Below are 12,960 nucleotides of genomic sequence, written 5' to 3' on the forward strand. Positions count from 1 at the left end.
GACCAAGTTCTAGCAATCCTTCAGGAAAATGGAATTAAATGCAAAATGGCGAAATGCTTCTTTTTCGAAGATGAAATTGAATATTTGGGACGGAAAATTAGCGCACATGGAATTCTTCCAGACAGCTCAGGCCTAGAAGCGGTTAAACTACTGAAACCTCCTGAGAATCTGCAGCAATTGGAAGCATTTATGGATAAAGTAAATTACTATTGCAACTTTATTCCAAATTATTCGCAATTGGCTGCTCCCATGAACCAACTTCGCAGAAAAAATGTAGATTACACGTTTGGACCTCAGCAGCAACAAGCATTTACGGATTTAAAGTCGCACATTATCAATGCAACGCAACTAGCCCACTTCGACGAAAATTTACCACTAATACTTGCAACTGATGCATCATCTTTTGGTATTGGAGTAGTGCTTTCCCATCGTCAGCATGACGGCACAGAAAGACCAATAGCTTTCGCTTCAAAAACTTTAGACAAGCACCAGGTGAAATACAGCCAAATCGAAAAGGAAGGACTCTCTATAATCTTTGGAGTAAAACGATTTCACCAATATTTATATGGAAGAAAATTTACGTTGATAACAGATCACAAGCCGCTTGTAACTATTTTCAATCCAGGCAAGCATCTTCCTTCGATGACATCAAATAGGTTACAACGTTGGGCTATCATTCTTATGGCATACACCTTTGAGATTCAATATCGTGCCACAGCAGCACATGGCAACGCCGATGCTCTTTCACGCCTTCCAGTAGGTATGGACTCAGTCTTCGACAAAGAAGAAAAAGCCTGCAACACGGTTCTTGAATCGTCATCGCCCATTAATGCTGACACAATTCACAAACACTTAAGCAACGACAAAGTTCTCAAACAAGTCCTACAATTCGTCACTAAAGGCTGGCCAGAAAAACTTCAACCGAGTCAAAAGGATTTGTTGCCATATTTTAATCGTAGGATTGCAATTACTACTAACCGACAACTACTTTGCTTACACACAGATGCCAGTCGTGTAATTATACCAGTCGATCTTCGCGCCCATATTCTGCAGCTCCTGCACGAAGGACATTGGGGCATTGTTCGTATGAAGCAGCTATGCAGGCAACATGTTTGGTGGCCTACCATTGACCAAGACATCAAAAATCTTGTCAATTCATGCACCAATTGCAAATGCAACAATCCAGCACCGCCGAGAGAATATCATAGTTGGCCGGAAGCAACAACAGCTTGGGAACGTATTCACATTGATTTCGCGGGACCAATATTCGACGCCATGTGGCTAATTTGCGTAGACACTTTCTCACAATTTCCATTTGCTGTTCAAATGCCGTCTACTACAACCGTCCACACGATTGCAGCACTATCCTCAATTTTATTACAGCACCGTTTTACCCCGCATCTAACGGATTGGCAGAGCGTTTTGTACAGACTTTCAAATTTTCTGTAAAGAAAAATTTATCTGATGGATTAAAAAGTTCGAGAAGCAGTGACCAAATATCTCGCATCCTACAGGTTTACACCAAATGCTCAAGGAAAAACTCCTGCGGAATTAATACACGGTCGACCAGTTCGAACATTATTGAGCCAAATATTTGAGAAGCCTATGCAACACAAACATGAAGACACCAAATACCTTAGTTAAAGTGGCTATGTTAAACGCCATTATAATCAGCTCAAATCAAGATCCTCAAATGATAACGACAAATCAACCGACTTCTGGTTTGTACCTGACATCCCTACTAAAAGTCCAGAGTCTCAATACCATGATGAACCGTTAAGCTCATCATCCGCTCAGAAACGTGCCCCTGATACGCCAGCAACTGTAACCCAACAGACCAAGGAAGTTCAACCAGCACGACGTCCATCGGGAATACCAGTCCGCCAAAAGGAGTTAACCGATTTCAGCCAAAAGATTTTAGAAAATCAAAAACTAACAATCGCTCTTAATTTAGGGAGGAGATGTGTTATATATACTGAAATAAAAAAACTTTAAAATCTCTCCTCACTAACAACACTAATAATACTATCGTACATTATTATACTAATAACATTATATCATCTGGCAACTCTGTAATCACCAATTACTTATACATATTTAATAAAGTTCAGTTCTTATGCACACAACACGCAATGCACATGCTAACGCACACACAACAGTTACCACCATACAGGAATTTGGGAAACGACTAAGAAAGTCTACATGCTGCATTCTATTCCCAGGGCGGTGTTCTGTTTCAAAACTGAAATCCTGCAAGTAGAATATCCATTGCCCAACTTCTCGTGGAACCTCCTGTTTTTTTGTTGTAGCCTTAAATGCGGCGCAGTCCATCAGCAGCTTAAAGTTAACACCCAGCAAGTAGGGTCTAAACTTTTTGATGGCTAAATAGGCTGCTTTGACCTCTAAGTAATAGCTGTGTCTTTTTGATTCGGCGTCCGTCGTTTTCTTACTCCAATAGTAAATCGGGTGCATCTTGCCCTCGAACAACTGCAGTAATACAGCTCCAAGACCGTCTTTAGAAACATCAGTGTAGAGCTCGGTCGGGGCATCTCTTGAGTAAATCTGCAATACCGGTTCCTTCGTCAGTATATCCTTCAACTGCTGCATCGCCTGTAGTTCTGCCGTACCAATATGGAAATCTGCTCCCTTCTTTAAAAGATCAGTTAACGGGCGTGCAATGTGAGCATATCCGCAAACGAATTTTCTGAAGAATCCCGTCAATCCCAGAAGTGACTGTACTGCTTTTATATTCTTCGGCGTGGTGAAATGGCTGACTGCTACAGTTTTCTCCTTTCCCGGCCAAATTTTACCAGCCTCAATGGAGTGGCCAAGAAAATTTATTTTGTTTTGCATAAAGCTGCACTTCTTCCATTTAATTTTTAAGCCATACCACAGTGGTTTCGCCAGAGGCCAAAAATAATAAAACCGATCAGAAAATATTTAAACTCAATTTACACATTTAGTCTCTAAAATGTCCAAATTTTCAATTTACAAACCGGTTTTCGCTGGCAAAGCATGAACACGTGTTCATTTTAAGAGCGCATCGCAGCTCTGGTAAAATATTTCTGAGCAAAAGCGGACTTCAAATCGGGCTATTTAAGTTTATAAATTTATTTAAAATAGATTTTGAAGCTCAAGGTATTTATTTTAATTTATGAAATTAATTTATACAAACTTGATATGAAATTAATGAAAACTAACTTGATATGTGAAACCCTTTTGTTTGTCCTTTTTTTGTGTGTCTTTAATGTGTTTATCTAAAGTTTTAGTTGTGTTCCCACACGATTCCACATTATAATTATTATTTTTTATCTTTGTCATAGTTTTAAGATTTTAAAATCGTTAAAGTTAGGTGCAGAAAGTTGCGGGTGTATTTGTAATCGTTAATAAGGTTACACGACCTCTTATTTTTTCATCAACACGTTACTGCAGGCCAGTTTCGTTTTCAGTTCAAAAAAGAGACAACTCAACTGTCAACCGAAGAGGAAAAATACTTTAGGAAAAACATACATCAACGCAAGCCTACAGAATTTTCGATTTTTATAATAAAAAGATAATTGTTGAGCATAGTTTACTACTGACTATCTTAGATGTAAAAGTATGCAACGCTTTTTGTAACAGTATAGCTGGAAGTATTTATTTATGTTATAATTATATTGATTCATTGATGGCTGTGCAAATATCAATTTAATAAATTGGTTTAGGTTGATTTCATTTAGGATTTTTTGATATGATAATATTTTAGTAGGTGTACAGCTTGGGGATTGGATAAGATTTAACTTAAGTATAATAAAACACAAAATAGTTAATTTTTCCTATGACAGCCATATGATTTAGTTATCCGATTTTAATAAAATTTGCTAAGCATATGTAAAACTACACCATACTTATAGTAACATATCTTTAAAAATAAAAAATTTTTCATACTAAATTTGTATTTTTAACCAATCATTCCTATAGCAGCTATATCATATAGATGCACGATATGGCCATTTTTATAAAATATATTTGTAATATTTTTTTATAATTTTGGGGAAAATTTTGTAACAATACAACAACTAGAAATATTTATGGCCGCGGCTCCATACAAGTCGAACCACAGTGCACTGCTGGCCTGTCCTATGCATCTGTTGCTAGAAATAGCAATGCTCATGCCGAGCGCCGATTACATGGTCTCCAGACACAAATACAGACTAACAACTCCAACGGAAATTGTATGCAGCAGCCGCAACAATTCATGGAATAGCAGCAACACAATCAACAACAACAGCAGCAACTACTACGTTTCCTGCAACAGCAACAACATGATCAACACCAACTGACCGAGCAAAATAGTCAACGACTAGACCGGCTTCAAGGTATGGTGTTTGAATTATTAAAAACCATTAAGCAAAGGAATAGGGATCCCTCGAACCTCCACGTCCCGAACAACGCATCAGCGTCACAATGAGTTCTCTTAAAATTCTAAGCCGAATTGTCAATGGCATCGCAGGGAAAGCCAAAGAAGTTGAGCTTTTTGCGCACAATAACAACATTGATATAATCCTTCTAAGCGAAACACGATTAAACATGGGAACCACCATTAAAGTACACGGTTACGCCTTTTACCCACATTTTAAACCATCTCACAATAATAGGAGCGTAGGTGGAGCGGCGGTCCTGGTGAAAAGCTCCCTGAGACATTTTCGACAAAGAGTTATTGAGACATTAACTACTCAAATGTCTCCAATTAAGGTAGTCACCGGGCTCGGTGATATGGAAGTTAGTGCCATCTACTGCCCTCCTCGAAATAGATTGATTGAGAGAGATTTCACAGACACGGCATTCCAGCTTAATGAATCACTGGATACAGTGAAAGATATAGAGGCGGCTATAACACTTACCAGTAACATTTACAGGGCAGTTGCAGCGCCCTCATGCCCTCCGATAGTCCAGATATCTATGACAGAGAGCTCCTTAAAACGAAAAGGCGCCTTCGTAGAAGCGCAATTCGATCGCAAGTTCATTGGGATCGTATTCCTTGGAACAGAGCAGCGAAACAGCTCCGCGAAATTCTGAAGGAACTTCGAAGTGATTTTTTCGAACAAAAGTTGGCTAACATGGATTACACCGCTGGCACAAATTATTCGCTATGGAAGTGTTCTAAATCACTTAAAAGATAGCCATTCAGGCAAGTCCAATCAGGTGCACAAACAGGGAGTTGGCGAAAAATGAGGAGGAGCAAGCCAACTCATTCGCTCACCACCTGGAGGATCGTTTCACACCGCACGAGTTTGCCACTATCCAGCAAGTTAGCGAGACTCGGAATACCCTGCTGACACCACGGCAGATGTCTCTGCCTATCCGCCCTATCAGGATTAGGGGGATTACTGGCATTACCAAGACACTGTCAAACAATAAAGCTCCTGGTGCAGACAGGATCTGCTATGCTACATTGAAGGCTCTACTAACTAGAGCGCTCCTGTATATAACGCTAATACTTAACGCTATGCTCAGAGTGGACGCTTATCCCAAGCAGTGAAAGTTGGCATCTATCCTGATAATCCATAAGCCAGGTAAACCGGAAACAGACCCTGAGTCACATCGCCCCATAAGTTTTCTCCCTGCTATATCCAAGGTGTGGGAGAGTCTCTTCGGCCACCGGCTTCTAGAAGTCATAAACCAGGCCTTCGATAGAGTCTGGCATGGCGGCTTGCTATGCAATATAAAAAAGTATTTTACCAGCACCATAGTATGGACTCTTTAGATCATACCTGGAAGGACGAACATTCAGTCAAACGCCGTACAGGTGTGCCTTATCACTCTGGTGCAGGAGTTGGAATTTAAAGATAAACCCCCTGAAAACCGTCAACCCATGCTTCACGCAGAAAGCGTTGATTTCAACTAGGCCCCTTATCCAGCTGGAAGGCTTTACTTTAGAACAGGGTTTGCATTAAATTGCATTAAGAGCATCATGACACTTAGGGCTAAGAGGGCTGTGCATATCCAATGCATAGCCCCAATATGGCTATACGGAATACAGATTTGGGGGATTGCGGATAAATCCAACCATAAGCGCATCCAAACTCTGCAAAACAGAGCTCTAAGGCAGATAACAAACTGCCCATGGTATGTGCGTGGTTCTACAATACTTGATACTGTATACGATTGAGGAGAAGATCGGTCGTCACACCAGCCCATACAGCGATAGACTGCTGAGTCTTCACAGCCGACTTGCAAGGCGTCCACTTCCAATACGACGTCTTAAGCGTGAAGGATTTGCCAAGACCTTGTCACGTCAACATATTCCTTGTACAGATACTGCCCACTTTTAGTGCTTTTTGCATATTATCATATGTTCTACATTCTTTGTGCAGACAACAAGTGTTTCTAGTGAAAAAATAAACGTGATTTTCAGAGTCCGAATTTCTACTTATTCGACGCCACTCCGACGATACATTGGTGCTTCGAGACGGAGTCCTTCACCATTCGACCCCAGCAACAGCAATTGGCACCCAAGATAAGTAATACACTTTTTTCATAAATTTTTTTCAAGTGTCATGTTCGTGCCATTTTTTCCTTGTGCCTTATATATACATATATATGACACAGCATATATAAAAGTACATAAGCGTTCCACCGGCAATTTCCGCCATCTTTTCTAATTTGTGTATATGTTGCACATTATATATATAGTGACATATCCACCACCACACTCATTTCTCGTACGTGATACATTCTCGTAATTATTCCCCTATCTCCAAAATATCCTATTGCATTCACATAAAGATCATATTATATTCAAAACATAAACTTGTCACGACAGCGACTAATCGTAACAAACAAAAAGGTCCTATTGCATCGAAATAAAGATCATATTCTAAACATAAATTCGTCGCGGCGGCGACTAACGTCAAACAAAAAGATCCACTTCACGCCACTTAAAATTTTCTGGTGTAATTTGAGGACTCAGCATTAAAACACTAACACATACACAAAACATTACACATATGTTAGCTCTAAGTCGCAATAAGAAGTTTCTTGTTCAAACTCAACATATTGTAAAGTTAGTTTTTAAAGACACTTTCCTCAGACAAGACGCGTAGCCCGCTAATCTTGCAATACCAATAAAGTTCGTCTACAAGTTATTTAAAAATAAAATCGTTGTTTTATTTTTTTTAGCCCTCGCGTTACGCGAAAACATAATTATATATATGTAAACAGGTCACTTCTGTTAATAATAAATTTAGCGATCCGGCAACTCATGCACTCTGTTAAATATAAAGAAGAACAAGAGTTGCGAACGCACTTCACTCTTTGGAAAGTCGCGAAGGTATTAAGTCGTTGCTGCAGAAAAAGTCGTAGTTGATAAAATATAATGCGTAGTATTGTTCACTCCAAGTTATCACGATTAATAATAAACAATTAATTTACATTTAATAAAATACTTTACATTTGGGGGCTCAACCGGTCGTGAGTCTTGTGTGTGAAAAATTTAAAGTTGTTGCTGAAAATACAGATAGACGGAACAGTTGCACAGTTGTGAAATAGGATCTTGTAAGTTGAAGCCCTTATTTCAAAATAAGTTGAAGGTCCGAATCCAATAAGCAGTAGTACTACAGTGGAAGTTGCAAAAAATTCAATTTTGGTGATCATCATACACAATGGCTACACTGAATACGCCAGTAAAGAGAAACAAAAAAACGCCGGCAAAAAAAAACGTATGTACAACACGAAGAAGCAGAAGAAGAGGTGACGTCGAAATTAGAACTTGTGGTAGAGAACGAAATGGAAGAAGAAAATGAAAAAAGAGTGAACAGCAGTGTATCTGACAAAGTTGACGAAATGCTGCAGCTGTTAAGTTTGAAAATAGAAGTTGATGAAAAACAAAGTGGCCAGATTAAGATTCCAGCCGATAAGTTTGAAAAAGTTGTGGCCGATTACGATGGAAAATCGATACCAATTAAAAAGTGGTTTGAAATTTTCGAAAGAAATGCGGATGCCTACGAGCTTTCAGAAAAGCAGAAATATGTTCAAGCCAGAGGCAAGATGGTTGGAACAGCCAAGCTATTCCTGGAGTCTGAAGATGTGTGCGGTTATGAAGAGCTGAAACGTAGTGTGATCGAAGAGTTTGCATGCAGTGTCAATAGTGCAGATATACACAAGAAGCTGCAGGATAGAATGAAGAAGAAAGATGAGTCAATGCACGATTACATCTTGCAAATGAGGAAGATAGCTGCACTTGGGGACATTGAAGATATTGCTGTAATTAATCACATAGTAAATGGACTCGACATTAAAAATGAATATAAGTGCAGTATGTTGCCATGTACGATAAGAGAGATTTGTTTGAGATTTACGATAAGCTGAATGTGAATGAAAAGAAGAGTTTGAGATTTACGATAAGCTGAATGTGAATGAAAAGAAGAGTGAGCAACAGAAAACGAATGTTAACAACAAGCAAATGACGTCAGCTGGTAAAAAATATCATTGCTATAATTGCGGTTCGACAGAGCATAAAAGAAAGGATTGCAATGCCAGCACAAAATGCTTTAGTTGCAATCGAGAGGGTCATATTTCGCGTAATTGTCCTACAAAAGTTGAAAAAGTTAATAAAGTTGTATACGAGAACAGCCGCACCAAAAAGATGAAAGTCAACAATCTTGAAGTAGACTGTCTGGTGGACACAGAATCGGATGTGACGTTGATAAAGGCAAATATCGTAGATCAAATAAAGAACGTAGAGCTTACTAAGACTGCCTCAGTATTGCGTGGATTGGGCAATGCCACGACACAACCAACTGGATGTTTCAACGCGCAAGTAGTGGTCGATCGGCTGTCAACTGACCAAAACTTTATTGTTGTGCCTAGCAATAAAATGGAATACGATGTACTGCTAGGGCACGATTTCATCAATAAATTTCGCATGGTTGCTGACAAGCGAGTGTATACTTTTTGAATATGGAAGGAAGCTCGATGCATAATTATGAGTATGAAGTATATAATATTTGCGAAGAGTATTCTTTTACAGTTTCGCCAAGTATCGGAAGCCTGTCGAGCAGTTGATAGAGGACACCTACGAGAAGCCGCCGCAAGTTGTTAAACAGTGTCCTGTCGAGCTAAAGATAGTGCCAGATGGAGTGGTTAAGCCGTTTCGCCATCCACCTGCTCGGTTATCACCAGATGAAGCTGCCGCTGTACAGAAGCAAGTAGAAGAGTGGATTGATCACGGAGTCGTACGCAAATCGTCGTCAAATGTTGCAAGCTGAGTAGTTGTTGTTAAAAAGAAGGACGGCACACTGCGAGTATGCGTCGACTACAGAAAACTTAACAGCATGGTACTGATGGATTGTTTTCCGGTGCCACTGATAGAGGAAATGCTTGAGAGTTTGCAGGCTGCACGTTGGTATACGATAATGGATTTGGAGAATGGCTATTTCCACGTGCCAATTCAAGAAGAAAGCAAATGGGTGACAGCTTTCGTGACACGTGAAGGGCTTTACGAATTTAATAAAACTCCGTTTGGTTTTAAAAATTCGCCAGCTGCTTTCATAAGATTTGTTCAGTTTGTATTCCAGAACCTTATAAAATCTGGAGACATGCAGCTGTACATGGATGATATAATCATATACGCCGAGTCGCCTGAGGTATGCTTGCAGAAGACCAGACGAGTTTTGGAGACAGCAGCGCAGTATGCACAGTGGTTCGACTTGTATGGAGCCGCGGCCATAAATACTTCTAGTTGTTGTATTGTTACGAAATTTTCCCCAAACTTTAGGTAAACACATTAAAGACACACAAAAAAAGGACAAACAAAAGGGTTTCACATATCAAGTTAGTTTTCATTAATTTCATATCAAGTTTGTATAAATTAATTTCATAAATTAAAATAAATACCTTGGGCTTCAAAATCCATTTTAAAAAATATAAATTTATAAACTTGAATAGTTACCAGCCCGATTTGAAGTGCGCTTTTGCTCCGAAATATTTGACCAGAGCATGGATGCGCTCTTAAAATGAACACATGTTCATGCTTTTGATTCTATTTTTATAAAGTACCGCTAGTTTTCCAGCGAAAACCGGTTTGCAAATTGAAAATTTGGACATTTTAGAGACTAACTGTGTAAATTGAGTTTAAATATTTTCTGATCGGTTTTTTGATTTTTGGCCTCTGGCGGAACCACTGTGCAACGCTGAGGCAGGAGGAGGATCCCGACTGGTGAGTCAGTGCCAGGCCCATTCTCGTTCCAGTCGCCATTATCCGTGGTAGCGGATTGCTCGATCGTTAATTCTAAACTGCATAAACGTGAACAGCAATTAATTCTTTTTTTTTCGAGATCTCTATATTTTTTTCTGCCGACCTTTTTGATGTGCTCATTTATTAACCAGTAAATTATAAATTTTGCGAAGTAAATAAAAATTCCAAGTAAATTAAATAAATATAAATTAAAGTAAATTCAAATTAATTTTCTTGTAAATAAATGACAGAATAGGGACGACAAAACACCTTCATTCCTACATACATTTTTAAAAATCTACTTGCTGCTGGATTATATGTTTATGTTTACTAATTTATATATGTACATATATACACATATTTTCTCTATTATAACCCATATCGCCCCCTTCACCAATCCCAAGAGCTCTTAGGTAGGTTAAGGTTGACAATAAAGCGACTTAGATAAATATATATATATACTTATATAAAAACATGCATATAAATTGGTAAATAAATATATACGAACCGCCCGAATGCGTTACATGTAAAAGAATTTGTCCTTTACGCCGTTGTGGCTATTTGTTGTTTCGTTCGTCCTACTACGTGATTTATGAATCTTGTTCCTTTGCCATTTTGAAGTCCAAATATGTGTATGTTATCTGTAAATAAAAATAAACAATTAAATGTTAATATTTAAGAAAAATTCTTGAATAACACAATTATAAATACGTTGAACATGGTTGAGTGAGTTTCTCATCATGGAGGGGAGGGAAATTCTACAGCGCTACGCCGGATGAGGAGCAGCCACTGATATAGTGGCCAACGCAAGGGAGATGGCGCCAATGTAGCCATCTCAGGCAGGGTGGGTACGCCGGGGTCCAACTGGGCCCTATTCAAAATATAAATGGATCAGTGAGTGAATTTATTATTGTTTTTATTTGTACTTACCGAAGTCAAAAGTTTATTTTTGCATTTCCTTTTGTTTAGCGCAATTTTCAATCGCGCGGCAGCTGTTTGTTTTGTTAGTGATGCGTTTCTTCTGTTTTTAAGCAGCTGTTTTGTATCGGTGGAGTTATCGATTGTGCGGACTGCGGGCCAGGGATGGAACTCCACCTGAGTACCGATGAACCAGCCGGCGCGGCGCCAGGAGGCCCCAAACAGTCCGTAACATATTCTTCTTACAAAACAAACTGTTTATGTCGCAAAAACATTTAAAACTAGAATATGCTAGATGAATTTTAAAATAAGCTATATTTCAAGCTATAAGCTAGATGCATATTTTATAAGCTTTCCATTTCCAAATATACTAGACCTAGCTTATAATAAGCTAAACTGGCAACACTGGATAGTATATAACAAACAGAAGTTATCAATCACACAGAAACAAAAACTAAACGAATTCAAAACCAACTTTGGGAAAATTTATGAAACGATTTTCAAATCTCCACCACTTTGCAAAGAGATTTGCTCTATTTCTGTAGCATGCAACTTGTTAATTATAAAAAATTAAATTGAACAGGAAAATTCGTCTCGTATTGATCTATTGCTTGTCTTGCACAGTGTCGGCAGTTGGACAATAACAACAATTAACCAACATGTTGGTGGCTTCGACTCGCTCGCTATCCCACGTCGTCGATGCTGTTCCCGTCGTCAAAGCGCCGTGTGGCATGCGGCGACGGTGGCCCGCACTTATCCAGCGGTGATTGTGGCCGCTGGTGTCGCACACCGTTACGCACTCGACGTGGTATTTGATCTTGAGTATACCGTTGGTGCTATGACCACTCCTCCAGATTGCACTTGCCGGCACTTTAGGCACAGAACAGCTACGCAATGAACGAGGAAAGCGGACGCACGAGACCAAGATTTCAGTGGTTGCTGCTGCTTCTGTTGTTGTTGTTTTTGTTGGTCGTGCAATCAAACGATTAGGCAACTGACCAACGTCAATTTATCAACTGTATTTCTTTGATTAGTGTTTTTTTTCTGCCGCTTCGTCTGCTGGTAACTTGCACTTCTTGTTGAATTGTTCTGCCGTTATATTTTTTTGATGTTATAGTCTGTTTTGAATACGCGGCGTTGCGTGATACCACTTTTCAATTCACAACTATGTACGATGCGAACAGCGAAAATTCAAGAACAAAAAAACTCGACCAGCGAAAAGCAATTTCTCTTCTTGCGGTGGACAGTCTCCAACCTCGATCAAGAATCAACCCACGACTCAGCAAATCCACATGCTAACCTCTCGTGAAAGTTGACGTTCCTTTTTCATCTCCTATTTAACAGGAGGAGCAATTTTCAAATTTCCGTCCCCTGGAGTTGCCATTTCCTACTCACTCTTATCGCCTCGCGATATATCGATAGCCCCCACAACATTGCTGGCACAAACGATATCTAAAAACGTAACAAATATGCATGAAAATATCGAAGCTTGCAGGCATGCTCCGGTTTTCACTTTTGGTTTTCGTTTTGGGACCAAAACCGACATTTTCGTTTTTAGGTGCTCCGGTTTTCACACGTTTTTGGTCATCGTTTTGCTATCGGAACGTTTCATTTTTTACTGCTAAAACAGCTGACTTGTGTTTTGGTTAAAAGTAAACAACGCGAAAAAATGTCTTTTGTATGTCCAATTTCGTGCGTGGATTGAACTCACATAAGGATTTTTTTATCCTGCATAGTTTATTTATGCTTCCCCTGAATGAAATATATTTGCCTTTTGTCTTTTTTGCAAAGAAAGATTTGAAACTTTCTTTAAAAAAATCAATTGA

General features: G+C 39.2%; 1 long non-coding RNA gene across 1 annotated transcript; it reads right to left on the reverse strand.

The window, feature by feature from the left end:
• Positions 1 to 10,071: 10,071 nt before the first annotated feature.
• Positions 10,072 to 11,518, reverse strand: LOC127566110 (uncharacterized). The gene is made up of 4 exons (XR_007955401.1): positions 11,147 to 11,518; positions 10,928 to 11,087; positions 10,725 to 10,857; positions 10,072 to 10,275 (listed from the first exon to the last, which is right to left on the reverse strand). It is a non-coding gene; the product is annotated as an uncharacterized LOC127566110 (long non-coding RNA).
• Between the last annotated feature and the right edge of the window lie 1,442 nt (positions 11,519 to 12,960).

Source organism: Drosophila albomicans, chromosome 2R, assembly GCF_009650485.2.
Source record: "Drosophila albomicans strain 15112-1751.03 chromosome 2R, ASM965048v2, whole genome shotgun sequence".
NCBI lineage: Eukaryota > Metazoa > Arthropoda > Insecta > Diptera > Drosophilidae > Drosophila > Drosophila albomicans.